The following is a 26639-nucleotide window of genomic DNA, read 5'->3' as shown; positions in this document are numbered from 1 at the left end:
CACTCAACCTCTCCAACTACCGTCCCATCTCCAACCTTTCATTCCTTTCCAAAACCCTCGAACGCATTGTCTCCGCCCAACTCCACACCCATCTCCAGTCCAACAACCTCTATGAACCCTTCCAGTCCGGATTCCGCCCACTTCACAGCACTGAAACAGCTCTAGTTAAAGTCACCAACGATCTCCTCATTTCTGCAGACTCTGGTGCCCTCAACATCCTACTACTACTTGACCTTAGCGCAGCCTTTGACACTGTGAACCATTCCATCCTCCTCCAAAGGCTGCGCCGACTAGGTGTTGAGGGCACTGCACTCGACTGGCTCACCTCCTACCTCACCAACAGAAACCAGTTCATCTCTCTCTCCGGTCACACATCCATCCTCTCCCCAGTTACACAAGGGGTCCCCCAAGGCTCAGTTCTTGGCCCCCTCCTATTCATCTGTTACCTCTTTCCCCTTGGTACTGTCATCCGCAAACTCAATCTGGACTTTCACTGCTACGCTGATGACACCCAGATCTATATACGTACGACACCAACCCGTAACCCTTCCCTCACCCATTTTGAAACCTGCGTCTCTACAATAAAAGCATGGCTGACCCACAACTTTCTCAAACTCAACAGTGACAAAACAGAGCTCCTCCTCATAGGCACTAAATCCTCCCTTAATAAAACTGGATCCATCACACTCACCATTGACTCCTCAAACATCACTCCCTCCCCTCTGGCACGCAACCTTGGCGTTATTTTTGACCCCACACTGTCCTTTCAACCTCATGTTAGCTCAGTTGTCAAGACCTCCTACTTCCACCTCCGACGCATCGCCAAAATCCGGCACTGCCTTTCTCTCCCTGCCGCTGAATCTCTCATCCACGCCTTCATCTCATCCCGGCTTGACTACTGCAACTCCCTTCTCACTGGAATCACTGCTCACTCACTGCATAGACTTCAACTAGTCCAAAACTCTGCTGCCCGCCTCCTTACCCACACCCGGTCCCGTGAACACATCACTCCTGTTCTCCACTCTCTTCACTGGCTCCCCATTAAGGAGCGTATCATCTTCAAGATACTCCTCCTCACCTTCAAAGCCCTTCACCACCTGGCTCCCACTTACCTATCCGACCTCCTTGTCCCCTACTGCCCCAACCGTCCCCTCCGATCCTCCAATACTTCACGTCTGACAGTCCCGAAATCTAAACTCAAATCCTTCGGTGACAGAGCCTTCTCCTGCACATCACCCCGACTCTGGAACTCTCTCCCTCAGTCTGTCTGTGACTCACCCACACTCCCCATATTTAAGTCCCGTTTAAAAACTTACCTCTTCTCCCAAGCTCATGACCTCCCCTACCCATAACTGGTTTCCTCTTCTTAATTTTATCCGATTGTTTCTTCCCCGTCCCCCTCCCCTCATGTATGTCTTTGCCTTGTTCCCTGTAAGTGTCTTTGGGTTTTTGAAAAGCGCTATACAAATTTAATGAATTATTATTATTATTATTAAGAGTGTTGTCAGTGTCTGTATGCTCGCCCCTCCCTTCCTGTGTCTCTCAATCTATGAACTAATCACAGTCACCTTCCTCTCGTTACCTGTCGCGTGTATAAGTCCTGTCTGCGTGTCACACCCCTGTCAGATTGTTCTCGTCTGTCGTTGTCGTTCCTGCCTTTATCTTTTTGTTCAGTTACTCTTGTCCCGAGTCGAGCTTCTCCGAGTCTATTTTTGAGTTCCTCCAATAATCCCTGGTCTAAGCTGCATTGGGTCGCCCTGCTCCATTCCTTCCTTGACAAGTGTAAAGTATGTTTCCAGGGAAAGTTTGCACAAACCCGAAATAGAAACCCTGATACAAGAGGAGAGGCTTCTTTACAAATGGTGCATACAGACCTAGCAGGTCCAATTGTTAAAGATTCTATTGATGGTTACAAATATGTGCACTCATTCACAGATGACTATTCAAACGCAGTGTTTGTATACTTTCTTAAAGCAAAAAATCATACTGTGCAGGCAACTGAAAAGTTCTTAGCGGATACAGCACCTTAGGGAAAAGTAAAGTGTATAAGGTCAGACAATGGTACAGAATTTATGTGCAGAGAGTTTCAAACTCTGTTGAGGAAGAACTGTATCAGACATGAGACATCAGCGCCATACTCACCCCACCAAAACGGGACCGCTGAAAGGGGCTGGCGTACACTTTTTGAGATGGGCAGATGCATGCTAGTTGAACGTAATCTACATAAATGTCTATGGAACTATGCAGTTCAAACAGCAGCCATAGCGAGAAACAGATGTTTTAACAAGCGTACAGGGAAAACCCCTTACCAGATGTTAACAGCTAAAATAACAGACTTGTCCAAAATGCAAAAAATTGGGTCTGAGTGTTGCACATACAAACAAAACAAGGGCAAACTGGACTCAAGGTGTGATGTAGGACTTTTTGTAGGGTATGACAAAAACAGCCCTGCATACTTGGTTTACCACCCAGACACTGAGAAGGTTCAGAAACACAGACAGTCAAATTTATGTACAGTCAAATTTATGTAGAAAATGCGGAGAAACAGACACAGACGGTTACCATAGAACCAAACGATGAGGGCAGATGGAGACACCCTAGGGAGGACAGAAGTACACAAGAGGCTAACGAGAACAGGGAAACATCTCAGGAGTCAAGTGTAAAAGACAAAAATCCACAAGGTGGTACATCTGATGTATATGATCAAAAAGAGACAAGTAGTGAACCTGTCAGTGGGAGATATCCTGTAAGAGAGAGGAGAAAGCTCAGTCACTTAAAAGATTTCGTAACAGACAGCGATGATAGTGATGAGGTTAATCTCACAAATGATAACTGCTATAGAGCAATGTGTGGTATCCCAAACACATACGCAGAAGCAATGAGATCAGCTAACTCAAAACAATGGGTTAAAGCTATGGATGAAGAAATAGTCAAAAAAAGCAACACATTTACTCTAACTACCGTATTTTTCGCACCATAAAGCGCACTGGATTATAAAGTGCACCCTCATTGAATTTTTTATTTTAGAAATTATTTCATATATAGGGCGCACCGGATTAAAAGGCGCATAAAATAGAAGCTATACTGCAACAAACTGAGGTTGATTAGGGTTGCGGTATGCATCCACTAGCCAATAACCAATGAGCCCCCTGTAAACAATCGCGTTTCTCAAACTAACTCCTATATAATGATCGGAACCTACTATAGTAGATATAGTATATATATATAAAATGAGCGGAACTTACTAAAGTTCGATCTAACACATTGGTACTGCTTACTTATGTTTCCCTTCCATATCGATCCGTAAATTTACTCGAAACATTAACGGAACAGCCTATTTTGAAAGGAAATAGCCTCGTGCGTATAGCAGCTATCATTATAGCATTAGCCACCCGCAAACTCCGATGAGCCTCAGCTCGCAGACTCCCATGAGCCTCAGCAAAGTGTCGTGGCAGCCCCCTGTAAACAATAACGTTTCTCAAACTCTCTCCCATAAAAGTGATCGGAACCGACTAAAGACTGATTTAACACATTGGTGCTGCTTATTTATGATTCCGTTGGATATTGATCCGTAAACGTACTCGAAAACATTAATGGAACAGCCTATTTTGAAATGAAATACCCTCTCGGGTACAACGCCCCCTGACCACGGTTGCCGTGATGCTGGGAAGCGATGCGACCTTGTAATTTACTAGTCGTACTAAAACGTACTGAAACATTTTGGCAGAGCGCTGTGTACAACCAGTATGGATCAACAAATTCATCAATTGATCCATATATATAAGGCGCTCTGCATTATAAGGCGCACTGTGGGTTTTTGAGTAAATTTTAAGTTTTTAAGTGCTCCTAATAGTGTGGAAAATACGGTACTCTGCCGAAGGGCACAAAAACAGTGGGGGGAAAATGGGTCTATGCTGTAAAGACTGACATGTAAGGTAAAGACTAATTCAAAGCACGATTTGTGGCAAAAGGTTACAGTCAAACGAAGGGGATAGATTATGGTGAAACATTCTCTCCAACAGCAAATTTAACCAGTGTGAGAGTAATGATACAGAAAGCAGTCCAGGAGTATATGCTAATCCATCAAATGGATGTAAAAACGGCTTACTTACGTGCCCCAATTGATTACGAGATCTACACAGATCAACCAGAAGGCTATGAAGAAGGGGAAGGTCTCGTGTGGAAGCTGGAAAAATCTTTGTACGGTCTAAAACAATCTGGCCGTAACTGGAATAGGGTTCTACACGAATGCCTAACGGAAAATAGTTTCACACAAAACCCAGCAGACAAAAGTGTATGCAAAGGAGACCAGACAAGGAAAGGTGATTTTGATAATCTGGGTAGATGATTTGATCATTTCAGACAGTAATTAGAAAATAATGAAGGATGTCAAAATGATGCTTTCAGGAAAATTCAAGATGAAAGATCTAGGTCAGCTTAAGCATTTTGTGGGTATCGATTTCAAAATATCTGATGGATGTGTGAAAATGTCACAGGAAACATATGTACACAAGATTTTGGAAACATTCAAAATGGAAAACTGCAAGCCAAGGGAAACTGCTTGTGACCAAAAATTGTGTTATACTGAAGATTCTGTTAAGATGGATGATGCCAAAATGTATAGAGAGGCAGTTGGCAGTCTCATATATTTAACAACATGTACACGTCCAGACTTGTGCTTTCACACTGTCTGTGCTACAAGGCAGTCCAGTCAAACTAAGGACTTGACCGAGGACACAGCGGTGACAGCTCTTCAGCTGGTGTCCACTTGACAGTGACATTTTCTCACTGTTCAGCTAACATCTGAGGTGATTCAAGCCTTGTACGATACTTTCTTGAAACTGAGTAGGATCAAACCTCTCCTTATCACAGTACTTTTGTGAGCCAACAGAGGAACAGTGGATAACTGTGAAACACGTTTTCAGATACCTCAGAGGAACTACAAACAAAGAGTTGTGTTTCAGGAAAAACGACAGTGAGAACCTAGGCCTAGTGGCCTATAGTGATGCAGACTGGGCAGCTGATGTCACAGACAGACGCAGCACCACAGGTTACTGTATAAGCCTAAGTAACAACAATGCTTTAGTCTCATGGAAAACTAAGGAACAGCCCACAGTGGCACTTTCAACATGTGAGGTAGAATACATGGCTCTGGCCTCTACTATGCAGGAGTGCATATACTTAGAACAGCTGTTGAAATACATTGATGACTACAAATACACACAAACTGTAGTGTATGAGGATAACCAGGGAACAATCGCTTTAGCCAAAAACCCTGTGAACAGACAGAGTAGGCTAACACCACCAGCCCCAGGAGGAGAGCTATCATCAGGCCCAGTGTGCTAGCACAACCAGCCCCTGGAAGAGAGCTAACATCAGGCCCAGTAAGCTAGCAACACCAGCCCCAAGAGGACAGCCACCACCAGGCCCAGTAGACTACCATCGCCAGGCCCAGGAGGACAGCCACCACCAGGCCCAGTGGGCTAGCACCACTAGCCGCCCCAGGAGGCGATCTGTCACCAGGCTGAGTGGGATAGCACCTCCAGCCCCAGGAGGAGAGCTACCATCAGGTATAGATTGACAACCGGGATGGCCATGAAAGTGCTTCAGAAGGACATGGAGGAGCTGAAGTTATCAATGGAAGTGATGTCTTTAAATCTGGAAACCATAATGAAGCAACAGGCAATTATTACAGAGCTGATGGGAGAGGTGAAGCAGCTCAAACAATTAAACATTGAACAAAATAAGAAAATTGTCAGCCTGGAAAATAGATTAGAGTCTAATCAAACTCATTTTTGTCGCGGGCCGCATTGTAGTCATAGTTTCCCACGGAGGGCCATTATGACTGTCAACACCTTATATCATTTACAGTATAGGCTACACGGCAAACTGATGAATAACTAGTTTTGAAATCGGAGACTAGTCAAAACTGTTCATATGTTTTAAAAATATGAATTGTAATAAAAATTGCTATCAATATTTTTGTTTTGAAAAAGTGAAGACAATTTATAATTTTAGTAATGACACAAAGTTGATGCAAAATTTGTCTTCGCGGGCCACATCATATGATGTGACGGGCCGCATCTGGCCCCCGGGCCTTGAGTTTGACACCTATGGATTAGACCAGTGGTTCCCAAAGTGGGCGGTACCGCCCCCCTGGGGGCGGTGGAAAGATCTGGGGGGGCGGTGAGGAAGAAAGGGGCGGTAGGGGGGCGGCAGTCGATTTGTACACAACACGCCGCTCTGGCCCAGTCAGATCCGACAGCATAGACTACAAAAGCAAAAGCTCAGGTTTGTAATTTCAAGCTTGTAATGTTCAGAATTTTATCTTATAATAAAAACCGCATTCTGGCGGTCAACATCATCTTGAGTTCAAGTCAACATGAAATTGGGGACTCGCCAGAACGTGCCGTGTTGTGTTGTGTTGAGCTGGTTAGGGCAGTGGTCCCCAACCACCGGGCCGCGGACCGGTACCGGTCCGTGGGTCACTTGGTACCGGGCCGCCAAGCCGCACAGAATTTTTTTTTTTATCGACGATCAATTAATTCAGGTCAAGACACTCGTCCCGGTCACGTGACATGTTTCCCCAGTCGAACCCGCAAAGCTAATATGTGGCGACAGGCTAACTAACCAGGCAGTCAAGCATTCAAAACTGCTTCAACACATGGAGACCAAGCATCCTGCAATAAAAGACAAACCTTAAATCACTTCGGGTGTCATTGTCTCCGATTACGTCTAGATGGGACCGGCTCGTTTCTGAAAACAAACTCAGTGCTCCCACTAATTCAACGTAATGGTAATATTATAAATGTATTATTTATTTATTTATATAAATGTATTATTTATTTATATAAATGCCGGTCCGCGAAAATATGCCGGGGGGGGGGGGGGGGGGGGCGCTAGGAATTCACTGGGGAGCCAAAGGGGGCGCCAGCCTGCAAAAGTTTGGGAACCACTGGATTAGACAATTTGGAGCAGTATTCAAGAATGAACGATGTCATCATCACAGGTTTAAAGATCAAACCACGGCTGTGAAAGGCCTTGCTTCTGAGGACAATCCTGAACATGAGGAGACAACCGAGGAGCAGGTAAAAACTTTCCTCCAGAGTAAAGACATCGTCATTTACATTGTCAATATTGAGGCATGCACACTCTGCCAACCAAGAGTCTAAATGGCAAGCCTGTCATACCATCTATAATTGTCCGATTTACAAACAGGAAAAATAAGATAAATCTGCTCAAACAAGGTAGAAAACTAAAAGGCACGAACGTGTACATTAATGAACACCTCACCAAGAAAAATGGTGAAATAGCTAAGAAAGCAAGAGCTCTTAAGAAAAATGGTAAAATACAGTCCACTTGGACTGCTGGTTGTAAGGTGTTCATCAAACCTGTTGGGGCAGCAGAAAGTTCTCATGGTTTCTGCATCAGTGCCATAGAGCTACTTAAGAGGTACGAAGGAGACCAGTAACCTGTACATCATTCTGTTGAACCTAAGGTTGTGGTACTTTTAGATCATGGAAAGTAAAAACTTGGTGAAATTATCATCCCACCATGAACAGTATTGACAAATGCCTTTCTTCTCCAACTGGTGTGTTTAACAAACAAGCACTGATAACTGAAAATGAAGAACTTGATTTGAAAACATTTGATTTCACTGAACATAAGGGATATGACATAGAGCAGTGTTTCCCAACCTTTTTTCATTCACGGCACACCTTTTCATTGGAAAAAATCTATCACAGTCGAGGTGTCTCGACTTGACTGTGTATTTTATGTTGGTGAAAAATGAACAATCCAGGTTCTCCCATTGAACTACCTGCTCTGATTTCCATCGGACCGAAAACGCACCACAGCCGTCATAGTGTCACTGTTAGTAAAAGCACACAGCAACACACACATAAACTGAGTATGTGTCGGCACACAACATGAAACCTCAAGATTCTCCGATTTGCCCCGCATGCACAATTAGCAAGTGGCTGACCAGGCCTTGTGCTAACTGACCAGTGGTTTGGCCAACCTGTTTACAATGCGCTCCGTAATTAATGTTGGACAATTTCCCACGGCACAGCTGAACATCTCTCACGGCACACCAGTGTGAAACACTGCGGGAAACACTGACATAGAGAACAATATTGATCCTGTGAATAACTTCTTTATCAACTACACTCAAAGGAACTGTAAATACTATACTGTAGAGCAATTTAACAAGAATGTAACAACAAATAGAGCAATATCAATTATACATTTTAATAGTAGGAGCTTGAAAGCAAACATCTCTAAGATCAAACAATGTTTAAAAGATATGAATAATCCGTTTACTGTAATTGCAATATCTGAAACCTGGTTAAAGGATGATCAGTCTGAAAAGATTGACATAGAGGGGTATGAGAGTTATACATTAAATAGGAAGGTAAAAATATGTGGAGGAGTTGCTCTATTCATAGATAAAAACTATAAGTGTAAGATAGTAAGAAGTATGTCTCAAGCAATAGATAATATCATGGAATGTATTACTGTTGAAATAGAAATGGAATCATCTAAAAACATTCTGGTAAGCTGTGTATACAGATGTCCAGGTTCATGTATTGAGACATTTAGTGAACTATTATCAGGAATGTATGAAAGAAAAATCAATTCGAAAATGGTCTATGTCTGTGGCGATAATAATATAGATCTATTGAGCCCACTTCAGCTGACTCCAGTAACAGAATTTATTAACTTAATGTATAGTATGAGTCTCTACCCCGCAATAACCTGTCCGACTAGAATCACATCTCATAGTGCCACAATAATTGATAATATATTTACAAATGTAATTGAAAATAAAATAAAAACTGGACTGATAATAAATGATTCAAGCGACCACCTGCCAGTGTTTGCAGTGATCCAGAACTGTACAAAGAAAAAAAAGGATGCTATGACTTTTAAAATGTGTAGAATGAACTCTGGTAATTCAATCAACTCATTCAAAAATGATATTTTAAAACAAGACTGGAAAAAGGTATATGTGGGTGATGTAAATGAAGCTTATAACACATTCATGGCCATTGTATCCGAACTTTATGATGAAAACTGTCCTCTTGTAAAGAAAGCAGTTAAACTAAATTCTGTGGAAAAACCATGGCTAACAAAGGGAATCTTCAACGCTTGCAAGAAGAAAAACCTTATCATACAAAGATTTCTTAAAGATAAGAACAAAGGAAGCTGAATTAAAATATAAGACCTACAAAAACAAATTGATTAAAATAATGAGAAACAGTAAAAGGAACTACTATAGCAAGATACTGGAGGAAAACAAGAGTAACATAATAATAACATGGAAAGTGTGAAATGAGATTATTAAAAACAGAACTGGAAAGCCAGGATATCCTTCTTACTTTGTAAACAGTAATAACATAACTATAAATGATCTTACTATGATTGCAGAGGAGTTTAATGATTACAATGTTGGTATTGGGCCTACTTTTGGCAGAGGAAGTAGCAAAAAAAGGTAGTACAAGTGACCTAATTAAGGATGTACCCATAGCCGAAAGTATGGTTCTAAGGGGAACGAATGAGAAGGAAATAATAGAAATTGTTAGAGAATTTAAAGGTAAAAAGTCAACTGACTGTAATGGGATAGATACATATGTCACTTGTTAAAAATATTATTGAATGTGTGGTGAAACCCCTTACACATATCTGCAACCAATCTTTGACAACTGGTGTTTTTCCGAGTGAAATGAAAACTGCTAAAATTATATATATATATATATATATATATAAAGCTGGGGACAAACACATATTTTCAAATTACAGGCCAATATCTCTACTCCCATAATTCTCCAAAATATTAGAAAAAATATTTTATAAAAGGCTTGATGATTTTATTACAAAACAAAATATTCTGTGTGACCAACAGTATGGATTTAAAAAAAAAATAGGACCACCACACTAGCTTTGTTAGATTTCGTAGCTGAAATAACAACAGCTATTAAAAATAAACAATATGATGTAGGTGTTGGATCTTAAGAAAGCTTTTGATACTGTAAATTATGAAATACTGTTAACAAAACTTGAAAGATATGGGATACAAGGTATGTCACTCACTTGGTTAAACAGTTATTTATCAAACAGGAATCAATGTGTGCAACTTATGGACTGTAAATCAAAACTAAAGCAGGTAAAGTGTGGGGTTCCTCAGGGCTCAATATTAGGCCCCTTGTTATTTATTTTGTATGTCAATGATATGTGCAAGGTCTCCAGGTTACTCAAGGCCGTAGTTTTTGCAGATGACACAAACCTGCAGGGATGACCTGGATCAACTACTGGATACTGTGGGTATTGAAGTGGAAAAATTACAGAGTTGGTTTGACACAAATAAACTTACACTAAATTTAAACCTCCAGCGCACCAGTCCAGACGACCCTACTGGTCTCTGAAATAGCCTGAACCGCGCACGACGGCGACTTGGGGCACAGAACCGCACTCGGGCGGCGACTTGGGGCACAGAACCGCACTCGGGCGGCGACGAGGGGAACCGAACCGCACTCGGGCGGCGACGAGGGGAACCGAACCGCACCGCACTCGAGCGGCGACTTGGGGAACTGAACCGCACTCGGGCGGTGACTCGGGGCACAGAACCGCACTCGGGCGGCGACTTGGGGCACAGAACCGCTTCCGGGTTCTCTGCCGGACGCCCTCTTCCTTCTCAGCGCAGACTCCCAATACTTTTCAGGCTTGGACGATTTTGTTTTCTCCAGCGTGGAACTCATCTCCCTGACTCTAAAGTAAGTTTGAATCTTTTTATTACACTGTTCGATCTTTTTTACTTCGCAGCCGGAGTGCCTGGGAGAGCGGAGGCTTCGTGGCCGTTTGTCTACCGTCGATCATCGGACACAAAGTATGGCTGCGGATCAAGAGGTTTGTACGGCTTCGTGCACCAACTGCACCCTTCTCTTAGAGAGGTTGTCCCTGCTAGAGGGACGTGTCCGCCAGTTAGAGCAGAATTGCGCGATAACAGTAGATGTGGTGGATACAGACGCGGACTGTAGTCAGCCCGCTAGCCCAGTTAGCATTAGCCCCAAGCGGCTTGCTAATCGCGATGAGCCAGGTAAGACGCATAGCCGTCCAAAGTCATCTCGGTCTACTGGCCCTCGCACTTTGGTCATAGGTGACTCCATTACCCGAAATATTACGCTTAAAAATCCAGCCACGGTAATGTGTATTCCTGGGGGCAGAGCACCCGACATAGAAGCTAATCTTAGGGAGCTGACTCGCAATAGGTCTAGTCAACAGCGTAGTTCCAACAACACTAGCTACTCGGACATAGTGATACACGTCGGCTCCAATGATGTTAGGGTGAGCCAATCGGAGATCACAAAGAGAAACATAGCGAGGACTTGTGATCTCGCCAGAAAGATGAGTCGGCATCGAGTATTTGTCTCTGGCCCCCTGCCTGGGAGAGGCACTGATGAGAGGTTTAGTAGATTAGTCTCCCTTAATCGATGGATGGCTGGGTTCTGTAAAAAGCAGGGACTGTATTTTATAGATAACTGGCCCTCCTTCTGGGGCCGCCCCGACCTGCTGAGGAAGGACGGCCTTCACCCTAACCGTGAAGGCGCCTTCACTCTTTCTAGGAATATAGATTACTGTTTGAGCCACACATGACAGGTCACTTTAGAGCAGGCCGGGGCACAGGTGATTAGACCACCTGTCAGGGATGGGTTTGGAGTCTGTTAAGCTAAAGTTAACTAGCGCTAGGCTAGACTTCCAGCATGCACATAGCTCCTCGTGTAGACTAGAGCGTGACAGTTTGAATAGTGCTACAGTACACATAAACACACTTTCTACTGGGGTAGTAGACAAATCCAATCACTCCACCCCGACCGGTTTTGCTGATGAAACGGTGCCTGTTTCAGATAATTTTACATGTGTAACAAATATTTACTATCAGATTCCCACGGTCGTATCGTCCCGCCGCGCTAACAAACATTCGAGAGGTGATGTCAGGCCTAGAGAACACAATCTTACTCGCATCTCGTTTAAATATCCTTCGATAGATACGCACCCTGATCGACCGATTACACTTAAACTCGGTTTTATGAATATTAGATCGCTTCATACAAAAGCAGTTCTCGTTAATGACCTCATCACGGAACATAATCTAAACGTTTTTGGTCTCTGCGAGACCTGGTTAAAAGCTAATGAACTGCTGCCGCTTAACGAGGCCTCGCCTCCAAATTTTGTGAGCTCGCATGTGGCGCGTCCTCGAAAAAAGGGTGGGGGTTTCGCCCTCATCTCGAATTCCGAGCTTAGACTTAGGCCTCGTTCGATCAACGTATTTAAAACATTTGAAGTTCTCACTGTCCGATCCACCGCTTTACCGTCATTTTATCTTGCTGTTATTTACCGTCCACCCGGGGCTTACTCTGGATTCCTGGATGAATTTTCAGAATTCGTGGCTGATCTAGTAACCAATGCGGATAATATAATTATCATGGGCGATTTCAACATCCACATGAATTTACCGTCAGAGCCACTTACTTCGGCGTTTCAGACTTTAACTGATACGTTTGGTTTTACGCAAGCCGTACAGGCAGCAACGCATAAGAATGGAAATACCACAGATCTGGTATTATCCCGAGGACTTGCAACCTCAAATATAGCAGTACTGCCATACACTACTGTTTTGTCTGATCATTACTTAATAAAATTTGAAATTCTAGTTCCTTGTCAAAGACAAGAGAGCAATCGGAATTATAGGAGCCGTAATTTTAACTCCATGACTGCAACTGCGCTATCTGAGTTACTGTCGCCGGCAACCGCTATATTTCCCGCATACACCGGCTCTGTTGATAATCTTACAAATGAATTCAATGCGACATTGTTAAATGCCATTGACTCTGTGGCGCCGTTACGTCTGAAAACTCGCCGTAGATTGCCTACTCCGTGGTTCACAGATGAAACGCGTACGCTTAAGCAATTATGTAGAAAGGATGAGCGCAGATGGCGTCTAACCAAACTTGAGGTTTTCCATCAGGCATGGCAGGATAGCCTCCTGAAATATAAAGATGCGCTTATCTTAGCAAAAACTCGGTATTTTTCGCAAGTTATTAATCTCAATAAAAACAATCCGAAACACCTATTTGATACAGTGGCAAAGCTGACTCTACGCCAGCCGACCCCCGATAGTTCCTTCCACTCAGCTGACGAGTTCATGAAATGTTTTGCTCAAAAGATTGAATCCATTAGGGACGAGATCAAGAATACCATTCCAATCGCTCGGTCGAGCCCGCCGTTTACCAACGCTGATGATCATGCAACAACCCTCTCAACTTTTAATAGCGTGTCCCTTGAAAGGCTTACACAATTGGTTAGTGCGGCTAAACAAACAACATGTTTACTCGACCCTCTTCCAGCCAAACTACTTAAAGAATTATTTCAAATTTTAGGACCGTCTGTCTTAAATATAAACAATCTGTCTGTCTCCTCTGGGATAGTGCCAACAGCCTTTAAAACCGCTATCATTAAACCGTTACTTAAGCGACCAAATCTTGACCCGGACTGTCTCAGTAATTATAGGCCAGTTTCAAACCTCCCATTCATAGCAAAACTTCTTGAAAAAGTAGTAGCACAGCAGCTTATTGATTACATGGTCGCCAATAATCGATATGACTCTTTTCAGTCTGGTTTTAGAGCTAATCATTCCACTGAGACAGCACTTGCTAAAGTGACTAACGATCTCCTCATAGCTATGGATTCAAACACTTCATCTGTACTGTTACTACTCGATCCTACTGCTGCCTTCGACACTGTAGACTTCGATATTTTATTAGGGCGTCTTAAAAGTTGTGTTGGTATTTCAGGGTCAGCACTAGGCTGGTTCCATTCCTATCTATCAAATAGGACGCACCGAGTGGTCCATGGCAATGCGTCCTCGGAGCTCTATAATGTTACGTGTGGTGTCCCACAGGGATCGGTTCTCGAACCAATTCTATTTAATATTTATATGATTCCGCTTGGGGACATAATACGTAAATATAATATTAGTTTTCAATGCTACGCGGATGACACCCAATTATATATGCCGTTATCGATGACAGATCCGCGGGATTGTTGTAATCTTGAGGCATGCCTTGCGGAGATCAAGCAATGGATGTCTCTCAACTTCCTTCGTCTTAACCCAGATAAAACTGAGATGTTGATAATTGGTCCAACTCGTTTTCAACACTTGTTCAAGGAAACCGCTATAACTATAGATAACCGTACTATCACTCAGAGCGATACTGTAACTAATCTCGGGGTAATGTTTGACCAAACTCTCTCCTTTCAAAAGCACATTAAGAATATAACCAGAATTGCGTTTTTTCACCTTCGTAATATTGCAAAGATTCGTCCGATCCTCTCGACCGGTGATGCGGAAACTATTATACATGCGTTCGTCACGTCGCGCCTGGACTACTGTAATGTACTATTCTCTGGTCTTCCTAAGTCCCGCATCAAAAGTCGACAGTTAGTACAAAATGCTGCTGCAAGGCTGCTCTCACGGACAAGAAAATTTGATCACATTACCCCAATATTAGCCAACTTACATTGGCTCCCGGTCCATTTAAGATGTGACTTCAAGGTTCTTCTATTAACCTATAAATCACTGCATGGCTTAGCGCCTTCATATCTCGTCGACCTAGTTGTTCCTTATGTTCCGTCTCGTAACCTTCGTTCGCAAAACACTACCCTTTTAGCGACACCGAGGGCCAAGAAAATGTCTGCAGGGTCTAGAGCATTTTCTATCCGGGCTCCAGAGCTTTGGAATGCCCTACCAATGGATATTAGGACTGCTACCTCAGTAGAAACATTTAAGACACGTTTAAAGACACATTTCTATGACATGGCCTTTAACTAACCTTTAGTGGCCGATTCGGCCGGAGTTTGTTTTGTTTTCTCTCCCCCCCCTCCCCGGCCGGGGAGGTGGTTAGGTGGCACCCAAGCTGACAGCGGCTATCTGGATTCTCGTGGGCCAATTCAGGTTGGGGGAACTGCAGCTCAACCTCCTCGAAGACACTGCCAGGATAGTAGAGGGCTCCCCCGGCAGCCCCTCGCTCTGACTTGGACATCCACTTTTTTTGATTTTCATATTATGTATTATTTGTGCCCTCTCTGCATCCATTTCAACCTGGTGATCCTGAAAGGGGGATCCTTCCATCTGTGGTCCTTTCTCAAGGTTTCTCATTTTCCCCTGGCAGGGGTTTTTGAGTTTTTCCTTGCCCTTCTGGGAGCTTAAGATCAGGGGATGCTTTGAGAATAATTGTCAATTTTTGTCTATGTGAAGCCCTTTGAGACTGCTTGTGATTTAGGGCTATACAAATAAACTTGACTTGACTTGACTTGACTTGACTTGACTTGAGGATCCTCTTTCGCTGAACTTGGCGTTGATGCAGCTTTTACGTCGTACCACACACCGCCACATGTGGGCATCTGTGCAAACAGAATGGATGGATCAGTATATTTATAAAATAACAATCATAATTTCAAAAATGGATCGGTAAAGGTCCGGTTTATTCCCTCTTGCATTAATAATAATAATAATAATAATAATAATTCATTAAATTTGTATAGCGCTTTTCAATAACCCAAAGACGCTTACAGGGAACAAGGCAAAGACATACATGAGGGGAGTGGGAGGGGGACGGGGAAGAAACAATCAGATAAAATTAAGAAGAGGAAACCAGTTATGGGTAGGGGAGGTCATGAGCTTGAGAGAAGAGGTAAGTTTTTAGACGGGACTTAAATATGGGGAGTGTGGGTGAGTCACAGACAGACTGAGGGAGAGAGTTCCAGAGTCGGGGTGATGTGCAGGAGAAGGCTCTGTCACCGAAGGATTTGAGTTTAGATTTTGGGACTGTCAGACGTGAAGTATTGGAGGATCGGAGGGGACGGTTGGGGCAGTAGGGGACAAGGAGGTCGGATAGGTAAGTGGGAGCCAGGTGGTGAAGGGCTTTGAAGGTGAGGAGGAGTATCTTGAAGATGATACGCTCCTTAATGGGGAGCCAGTGAAGAGAGTGGAGAACAGGAGTGATGTGTTCACGGGACCGGGTGTGGGTAAGGAGGCGGGCAGCAGAGTTTTGGACTAGTTGAAGTCTATGGAGTGAGTGAGCAGTGATTCCAGTGAGAAGGGAGTTGCAGTAGTCAAGCCGGGATGAGATGAAGGCGTGGATGAGGGATTCAGCGGCAGGGAGAGAGAGGCAGTGCCGGATTTTGGCGATGCGTCGGAGGTGGAAGTAGGAGGTCTTGACAACTGAGCTAACATGAGGGTGGAAGGACAGTGTGGGGTCAAAAATAACACCAAGGTTGCGTGCCAGAGGGGAGGGAGTGATGTTTGAGGAGTCAATGGTGAGTGTGATGGATCCAGTTTTATTAAGGGAGGATTTAGTGCTTATGAGGAGGAGCTCTGTTTTGTCACTGTTGAGTTTGAGAAAGTTGTGGGTCAGCCATGTTTTTATTGGAGAGATGCAGGTTTCAAAGTGGGTGAGGGAAGGGTTACGGGTTGGTGTGGTACGTATATAGATCTGGGTGTCATCAGCGTAGCAGTGGAAGTCCAGATTGAGTTTGCGGATGACAGTACCAAGGGGAAAGAGGTAACAGATGAATAGGAGGGGGCCAAGAACTGAGCCTTGGGGGACCCCTTGTGTAACTGGGGAGAGGATGGATGTGTGACCGGAGAGAGAGATGAACTGGTTTCTGTTGGTGAGATAGGAGGTGAGCCAGTCGAGTGTAGTGCCCTCAACACCTAGTTGGCGCAGAATCCGGACTGTAAGGGTTCATAGAGGTTGTTGGACTGGAGATGGGTGTGGAGTTGGGCGGAGACAATGCGTTCAAGGGTTTTGGAAAGGAATGAAAGGTTGGAGATGGGACGGTAGTTGGAGAGGTTGAGTGGGTCCAAGGTGGGCTTTTTGAGGATGGGGGTGATGGCTGCAAATTTATAGACAGTGGGAAAGTGGCCAAGGGATAGATACTAATTAAAAAGGGTGGTGAGGTGAGGGAGGAGGACAGGGAGGCAGGCCTTAGTTAAGGTCGTTGGAAGAGGGTCGAGAGAGCAGGTGGTTGTCTTGGATGCGGTAATGATGTCTAGGATGGTGGAGGAGTCGACAAGGGAGAAGGCAGTGAGAGAGGGGAAGGGCGGGAGGTCAGGAAGGGGGGGCAGGAGATCAGGGGAGGTGGGGGAGGAGGAGTTATTGATGGTGTCGGTCAGAGAACTGTTGATTTGGCCGATTTTGTTGTTAAAGTTGACAAGGAAGGAGTTACAGAGGGCGGGTGAGGAGGGTGGCTTGGTGGCCGGTGGCTGGAGCAATTTGTTGACGGTGGAGAACAGTATGCGGGGGTTCCGGTTGGTGTTATTAATGAGAGATGAGAAGCAAGCAGATTTGGCAGCAAGAAGAGCATCACGATAGGAGGAGATGTGTTGTTTGAAGGTTTCGGCATGGACGGTGAGGCGGGTTCTTTTGTGGATGCGTATGAGTTGACGGCCAGTTTGTTTCATGGAGCGGAGTTCCGGGGTGTACCAAGGGGCAGAGTTAGTGAATGTAACAGAGGAAGTTTTCCAGGGGGCTAGGGAATCAAGGGAGTCAGAAAGGATGTTGTTGAGCATGGTGGCAAGGTCATCAGGGGAGGAAGAAATGGGGTCGGAGGGAAGGGCAGAGGATAAGAGCTGGCAAACGTGATTGGGTTTACAGTCTTGATGTTGCGGTAGGAGATGGTGCGTTTTGTGGAATTATGAGGCGAGGGTAGAGGGGCGGAGAAGAGGATGCAGAGATGATCTGACAGTGGAAAGGTGAGAGGACGGGGGTTGGATGTGAGTGGAAAGGAGGAGCATACTATATCCAGGGTGTGGCCTTTGGTGTGGGTGGGGAAGTTGATATGCTGGGTGAGATGAAAGCAGTCCAGAAGGGAGATGAAGTCAGACGTCAGTGGAGCAGTTGGCTGGTCGATGTGGATGTTGAAGTCACAGATGAGTAGGAGGCGATAGGAGACTGAGGATACGACGGTGAGGAGTTCAGAGAGTTCAGAAAGAAAAGACGGATGTGACTTTGGTGGGCGGTAGATAAGAACAGCAGTTGTAGAGTTGGGGAGGGAAAAAGCGAGATATTCAAAGGATGAAATAGATGGGAGGTTGAGGTCCAATTCAGTGATGGGTAGGGACCGCTTATGGAGGACAGCAATACCACCTCCTCGCCCAGAGAGGCGGGGTTTGGCGATGTAGCTGTAGTTGGACGGAGTGGCTTGGTTGAGAGTAAAATAGTCCAGGGGCTGTTGCCATGTTTCACAGAGAAGGAGCAGATCCAAATTATTGTCCAATAGTAGTTCGAAAATAACTAGTGATTTGTTGGAGAGGGAGCGACAGTTCAGCAGCGCGAGGGAGATGGATGAAGGAGCGGGGGTGGGGGAGCGGAGATTGTTGAGGTTGACAGTACGGGAGGTGGGGGTGACTGGGGGGCGAGAGGTAGTCCAGAAAGAGGGGATGGGTGAGCCATCAGGGAAATGTCGGTTAAAAGATAGTCCGGAGCTACGGTGGATGTAGCGGCGACGGCGGAGGATCCCAGCCTTGCTGGCAGCTGAGGCAGCAGCAGCAGGGAGACGTTGATTATTGTTGAGATGATGAAGATCAGCAGCAGTGTAGACAAATGGACGAGAAGTTGGTGGAATGGAAGCCCGGAGTAGCAGAAGTGATAATTCATGGAGGAGATGAGACGTGACAGCAGCTGGGAATTATCCAGATAAAATGGTAGAAATGACTAGTAGCTGGTTAGCTAGAAGTTGGTAGGCAGTGAAATGCATGGAAGCAGCAGTGGACCGAGTCGTGATGTTGGTGGAGTGGGTGGTGGTGTTGGTCAATCCCGACTGTACCCGTGCAAACGGCACGCCCCAGTGTGTCATGGCGGCACACAGCCGAGCCACGACCGGCGAGCTCGCAGCGAGCGGGTGCTCCCCCCGAGGACGCCGGCCAAGTGGCCAGAAAGTTGGGTTGAAGCCGTTTGCCAAGCCAAGAGCAAGCAGCTACAGGCTCAGAGCCGGGAGGTAGGAGGGTCCGGTGGTGGGTTGGCTAGCTGGCTAGCGTAGCTCGTAGTCATTGGGAGCGGGAACAGAGAGGTGCGAGCAGAGCTCCAGAGATACGCGGTGGGCAGGTGAAAAGGCGAGAAAAAGAAAAGAAAAAACGGGCACACTTAAAACGGGAAACACAAAACAGACAGGGGACAAACAAATAGCGGACACGGTTCGGGGTAGAAGCGGCAGTCAACAATCCTGACGCCAGCGTTGCTCTAACCCGGAAGACAAGAAAAGGGGGCGTGGCTCAACCTGTCAAATTGTCTATTAGCTGTATCATTATCACAACACTGTCATTACCCTTCCTAATGATAGCATAATAAAAAGTGAACTAAATGTTCAATTTTCATGAAAGTTAGCAACACGATGTTAGTAAGGTTAGTAAGTCAGTTGATGTCCAGGACTTTCCCAAATATGATGTGACGATTCCAAGCAACCTCACATATTTATAACGCACGAATTATAACGAGGTGAGCCATTGACTGTGTCCCATTGGAATTATAATTGGAGGTTATCTCCCACTTAGATAACCAACAACAAATGAAACTTATTTTGTTCCACGTGACTTTAACAACAGAGACCTTCGTCCTGCAGTATATTAACCGATTTTTACATTGTATATTTATTCATTCATGCATTTAGCCCTCATCAAACTGACTTCATTATCTCGTGAAGAGAGACAGTCTGCATAATTTAGTCCATTTCTATGCTAATAGAAATGGAAAGTGGGGTCTAATTAAAAATACTAGAGGATAACAAAACTTTCTCCACACACACGCACGCACACACACACGCACACACACACACACATTGTCACATGCTTGTACCAACAAAGACAGACCAGGGTCATATCAAACCTCTGTATTCATGCATGGATTCATTTTAAAAATTTGAGACGGTAACAGACATGCCCCAATATACGTACATGAGCACCAGATATGGACAATTATGAACTTTTTATTTTTAAGCTCAAAGGTAATTGATAGTTTGGGTCATTTAGGGTGGCCGAACATGGTCTTTTTCCCGGACATGTCCTACTTTTGAGACCTGAAAAAATTTTGTTGGACTGACTCAAACATACATGTGATATTGGTGTTTCGACTGCTGTAAACAGCCCAGGTTTGTCATGGATCGGAATGGAGCAGGGCGACCAAATGCAGCTTGGACCAGGGTTTATTGAGCAAACTCAAAAGGCAAACTGACACAACTTAACAAAACAATAACTGGACTGACTGACCGAGACGTGAGACAAGAAGACTACAGACGTGAAGACATCAAGACATGACGACAACCAGGGCCGGTTCTAGGAATGCACATTAGAGGGGGCAGTCAGAAATGTGAAGGGGGCATGTTCTTTTTTTTTTTTTTTTTTTTTTACACATTTTTAACACTGTTAGTGTTTTCTTCACGGCAGTTGTTAGCTGTGTGTCCAGATCTCAACCTGGAGAAGTGGATTGCACTCTGTCAGGCCTCTACACTAAGACCTGTCCAGCTTGGGTGTCCCACCTGAAGATTAAAGCTTCTGCTGGTATTGCTCTTAGGGTCACTGAGGAACGCAAACCCCCCTCTCAGGGGGGGGGAACATATAATATGAATGTTATATTAACTATTATTTGAGTTGTCGTTAATCATTAGTTATATCACGGGTCATTACGACGAGATTGGTGGAGTTTTTACTGCTTCTTCCAACTCCTACCGCGCTGACTGTAACTTGACACTCTCTGGCTGCGTCTTGCCTCATTTGCATACTCACAGTGATTGGATGTTTACGGAGGGGCGCGGAGTCCTGACAGCAGGCTGTGTGAGGACACACACTGCACCGACATGAGAGAAGAGAGGGGGCTGATTAACGTGTGTTTCTATCAGCGGATTTTTCACTTCTAAAAGTTTGATTCGAGGGGGCAGGACATCTGTTTGAGGGGGCGTTGCCCCCTCTTGCCCCTGCGTAGAGCCGGCACTGACGACAACAATGATCCGATGGGGAGTGAGGGGCAGACAGGACTTAAATACAAAACAGGTAACAAGAGGCAGGTGACTGTGGTTACATTGATTGAGGTGACACAGGAGGGGAGGGGCGACGTGAACAAAAACCATGGTAACAGACATAATAAAGCAACCGGGGACAAATCGTGACAAGGTAGCATCATGTCAGAATTTTAATCCAAATTAAATCATTCTCCATTTTATCTTTTTTATTTCAATTTCATACACAAATTACCTCAAAATCACATAATAATAATCCATAGTGTTTTTTGTTGTTTGCGATCACTGTGAATGGGCGTCGCGGACGCGCAGTAGTTTGTAGAGTTAGTACGAAGTAGACAGCTCTCACAGTAGTCCGTATTTTTTTATTTTATTTTTTTGCCTATCCCTGTGCAGCGTCTAGTCAAGTCAAGTCAAGTTTATTTGTATAGCCCTAAATCACAAGCAGTCTCAAAGGGCTTCACATAGACAAAAATTGACAATTATTCTCAAAGCATCCCCTGATCTTAAGCTCCCAAAAGGGCAAGGAAAAACTCAAAACCCCTGCCCGGGGAAAATGAGAAACCTTGAGAAGGGACCACAGATGGAAGGATCCCCCTTTCAGGATCACCAGGTTGTAATGGATGCAGAGAGGGCACAAATAATACATAATATGAAAATCAAAAGTGGATGTCCAAGTCAGAGCGAAGGGCCGCCGGAGGAGCCCTCTACTATCCTGGCTGTGGAGGTTGAGCTGCAGTTCCCCCAACCCGAATTAGCCCACAAGAATCCAGATAGCCGCTGTCAGCTTGGGTGCCACCTAACCACCTCCCCGGCCGGGGAGGGGGGGGGGAGAGAAAACAAAACAAACTCCGGCCGAATCGGCCACTCCAAGTTAGTTAAAGGCCATGTCATAGAAATGTGTCTTTAAACGTGTCTTAAATGTTTCTACTGAGGTAGCAGTCCTAATATCCATTGGGAGGGCATTCCAAAGCTCTGGAGCCCGGATAGAAAATGCTCTAGACCCTGCAGACACTTTCTTGGCCCTCGGTGTCGCTAAAAGGGTAGCGTTTTGCGAACGAAGGTTACGAGACGGAACATAAGGAACAACTAGGTCGACGAGATACGAAGGCGCTAAGCCATGCAGTGATTTATAGGTTAATAGAAGAACCTTGAAGTCACATCTTAAATGGACCGGGAGCCAATGTAAGTTGGCTAATATTGGGGTAATGTGATCAAATTTTCTTGTCCGTGAGAGCAGCCTTGCAGCAGCATTTTGTACTAACTGTAGACTTTTGATGCGGGACTTAGGAAGACCAGAGAATAGTACATTACAGTAGTCCAGGCGCGACGTGACGAACGCATGTATAATAGTTTCCGCATCACCGGTCGAGAGGATCGGACGAATCTTTGCAATATTACGAAGGTGAAAGAACGCAATTCTGGTTATATTCTTAATGTGCTTTTGAAAGGAGAGAGTTTGGTCAAACATTACCCCGAGATTAGTTACAGTATCGCTCTGAGTGATAGTACGGTTATCTATAGTTATAGCGGTTTCCTTGAACAAGTGTTGAAAACGAGTTGGACCAATTATCAACATCTCAGTTTTATCTGGGTTAAGACGAAGGAAGTTGAGAGACATCCATTGCTTGATCTCCGCAAGGCATGCCTCAAGATTACAACAATCACGCGGATCTGTCATCGATAACGGCATATATAATTGGGTGTCATCCGCGTAGCATTGAAAACTAATATTATATTTACGTATTATGTCCCCAAGCGGGATCATATAAATATTAAATAAAATTGGTCCGAGAACCGATCCCTGTGGGACACCACACGTAACATTATAGAGCTCAGAGGACGCATTGCCATGGACCACTCGGTGCGTCCTATTTGATAGATAGGAATGGAACCAGCCTAGTGCTGACCCTGAAATACCAACACAACTTTTAAGACGCCCTAATAAAATATCAAAGTCTACAGTGTCGAAGGCAGCACTAAGATCGAGTAGTAACAGTACAGATGAAGTGTTTGAATCCATAGCTATGAGGAGATCGTTAGTCACTTTAGCAAGTGCTGTCTCAGTGGAATGATTAGCTCTAAAACCAGACTGAAAAGAGTCATATCGATTATTGGCGACCATGTAATCAATAAGCTGCTGTGCTACTACTTTTTCAAGAAGTTTTGCTATAAATGGGAGGTTTGAAACTGGCCTATAATTACTGAGACAGTCCGGGTCAAGATTTGGTCGCTTAAGCAACGGTTTAATGATAGCGGTTTTGAAGGCTGTTGGTACTATCCCAGAGGAGACAGACAGCTTGATTATATTTAAGACAGACGGTCCTAAAATATGAAATAATTCTTTAAGTAGTTTGGCTGGAAGAGGGTCGAGCAAACATGTTGTTTGTTTAGCCGCACTAACCATTTGTGTAAGCCTTTCAGTCTCTGATTTTAGCGTCACCTTAGTCCTTGGTGTGTGGACATTTGAATGAGGAAGTGTCTGTGTCACCTTATCTTGCAAACAGACACCTGTGTGCACGTGAACTGGGAAGGGACGGAGGAGATGCGCTTGCAACCGATCATGACCGCTGGCTCACGTGCGCGTTCCCATTCGGACGAGTTTCATTTCTGTGGCTCGCTCTGGGGCGCGTATATGCTTACCATATTCACCCCCTTCACCCCCACTTAGACCATCCTTACACAATTCACCCCTTCACCCCCACTTCCACAGTGTGGCGGCCATCTTGGATTGACCCTGAAATGCCCCTGAATGAACTCAGAATGAACCGGAAGTGAACCAAAACAGACAGGAAGTGCCCCAAAATGAACAGGAAGTGCCCCAACATGAGCATGAAGTGAACCGGAAGTGGCCCAATTTCGACAGGCAGTGAACCGGAAGTGCCCCAAATCAAACCGGAAGTGACATATTTTGAACCGTAAGTGCCTCAGATAAACCGGAAGTGACATCAACTAAACCGGAAGTGAAGTGACCTCAACTAAACCGGAAGTGGCCCCAAACAAACCGGAAGTGCCCCAAATGAACCGGAAGTGAGCTTGATTCAACCAGAAGTGCCCTAAACAAAACCAGAAGTGCCCTAAATTAAACATTTGTTCTAACTTTTATAGTTTTTGACCGATTCAACCCGTTTCAACTTTAGAACTCCAAAGCTTTTAGAAATCACCTGAAACACCATCTTCTCCACTCATGATCCTACCATAATTACTCCACTGCACTCAGCTGATCCATACTAAGTACATCTACTTAAACCACAATTTATACTCTGATTCTTCCTTGTTTTTTTATTTTCTGTTTGCAGTTCTTATGTTCCCTTTTAGTTATTCCTACCTGGTGTCTCTTTGATTGCTTAAACATCGCTAAGTGTTTATTTTGTTTCGCTTGTTTCTTATTTTGTACAGTGTATCTGTTTATGTATGTATATACCGTTTTTTTCCGTGTATAATGCGCCCCCATGTATAATACGCACCCTAAAAATGGCATGTGGATGCTGGAAAAAAGCCTGTACCCATGTATAATACGCACCCAATTTTTTTTTTTTTTTTTTTTTTTTTTTTTTTTTTTTTAAGTCCCAATGATCGTCACACACGCAGGGAGGCAATGGGTCCCATTTTTATAGTCTTTGGTATGGTCTTAACTAGGCTGGATGTATTTTTTTTTGTTGGCGTTGATTTCTCCGACTGCCCGTAAAGGCACCACCGCAATCAGATGAAAAGAGAGGAAAGTGACGTGCGGACATGTGAAAAAGGCGGCTCTGTATGGGAGAGACGTTGAAGAGGAATAAAAACACCCTTGGAAACCAAAACTTGCCCCTCGTCGTGACTCGGAGCCGCAACAAATGTTTCGGATTTGTGTAGGGTACATTGTGACAGCAAACGAGCAGGTGATCGAGCAAGCGTCTGATACGAGAGCATTGCGTTCGTATGGAGCGTGTTTGAAGTGAACAGCAGAGACGAAAGGAACATGGCAAAGTGTTGTGAAATAAAATATTACCTGTAATACGCATTTTGTTATTTGCTGATTGTATTAAACTATCACATTCATTGTCAGTCAAGAAGAGAAGAGGACTATTATCCCTTCTTTGACGAAATGACCAGAGCACAGTACAAACACACTATTGTCGGTCAGTCCTGTTGTTGGTTTTGTTGTACCATGATTTTCTTAAAAAAAAAAAAAAAAAAAAAAAAAAAAATTAAAAAAAAAAAAAAAAAAAAAAATTTGTACCCATGTATAATGCGCACCCCAGATTTTAGGACAATAAATTAGTTAAATTTTGCGCATTATACACGGAAAAAAACGGTATACACATTTGTATATATGCATATATAAATATGAGGAATATTAATTCCTCATATTTAGCTTGTTATGCTTTTGTTTATTTATTTATATTTTTCAAACACTTGAGTGACATTTGACTACACAGCACTTTGTTGTATATATAACAGGAGTGGAGCTCTCTACAAGCCCTAGGCTTCGTCTCCCTCCTTGCACTGTTATTGCTGTAATAATATGTGATAAACAATAAACCAAACCAAAACCAAAGTGAACCTCTTAAACCCATAGTTTTTGTTTCGCTCCAAATTTCAAAAATAATTGGTGCAATTTTTTTTAAAATTCCCATTCATTCTCCGTGGGGATTCAACATTTGCTCTAACTTTGACAATTTTTGTCCGATTCAACCCGTTTCAACTTTTGAACTCCAAAGTGAACCTCTTGAACCCGTAGTTTTTGTTTCGTTTTAAATTTTAAAACATTTTGGTGCAATTTGTTTTTTTTAATTCCCATTCATTCTCTATGGGGATTGGACATTTGCTCTAACTTCTACATTTTTCAACCAATTCAACCCGTTCCCATTTTCACGCGTTACAAAAATTCACGCGACGCTTGCGTATATTTTTTTTGTTAAAAAAATTTACTGTTTTTGCAAAATTCGTACATTTACGACGAAATTTCCCCCATTCATTCTTAATGGCACATTCAACATTCACAGTTTTTCGCGCTTTTTGTTTTCTCGCTTTTTGTTTTTCTCGCTTACTGTTATTCACGCTTATTGCTTTACCACTTACCGTTTTTCGCGCTTACCGTTTTCTCGCTTCCCGTTTTTCGCGCTTACCGTTTTCACACGTATCGTTTTTCCCGCTTACCGTTTTTCCCGCTTACCGTTTTTCCCGCTTAACGTTTTTCGTGCTTATTGCTTTTACGCTTACCGTTTTTCGCGCTTACCGTTTTCCCGCTAACCGTTTTTCACGCTTATTGCTTTCACGCTTACCATTTTCTCGTTTACCGTTTTTCGCGCTTACCGTTTTTCGCGCTTACCGTTTTCACAAGTATCGTTTTTCCCGCGTACCGTTTTTCACGCTTACCGTTTTCACACATCGTTTTTCCCCCTTACCCGTTTTTCACGCTTACCGTTTTTCGCGCTTATTGCTTTCGCGCTTACAGTTTTTCGCGCTTACCGTTTTCCCACTTACCGTTTTTTGTGTTTACCGTATTCACGCGTATCGTTTTTCCCGCTTACTGTTTTTCCCGCTTACCGTTTTTCGCGCTTATTGCTTTCCCGCTTACCGTTTTTCGC

The 26639-nt window shown here is 44.1% G+C and overlaps 1 long non-coding RNA gene across 1 annotated transcript; it reads right to left on the bottom strand.

Annotated features, from left to right (window-relative positions):
* Nucleotides 1–295: 295 nt before the first annotated feature.
* Nucleotides 296–25607, bottom strand: LOC119129570. The gene is made up of 4 exons (XR_005099266.1): nucleotides 25491–25607; nucleotides 20802–20808; nucleotides 13661–13670; nucleotides 296–306 (listed from the first exon to the last, which is right to left on the bottom strand). It is a non-coding gene; the product is annotated as an uncharacterized LOC119129570 (long non-coding RNA).
* Nucleotides 25608–26639: the final 1032 nt, after the last annotated feature.

This window comes from Syngnathus acus, chromosome 10 (assembly GCF_901709675.1).
Source record: "Syngnathus acus chromosome 10, fSynAcu1.2, whole genome shotgun sequence".
Lineage (NCBI taxonomy): Eukaryota > Metazoa > Chordata > Actinopteri > Syngnathiformes > Syngnathidae > Syngnathus > Syngnathus acus.
Note: the sequence above shows the minus strand (reverse complement) of the source record. Positions and strands in the feature narration are given on the sequence as shown.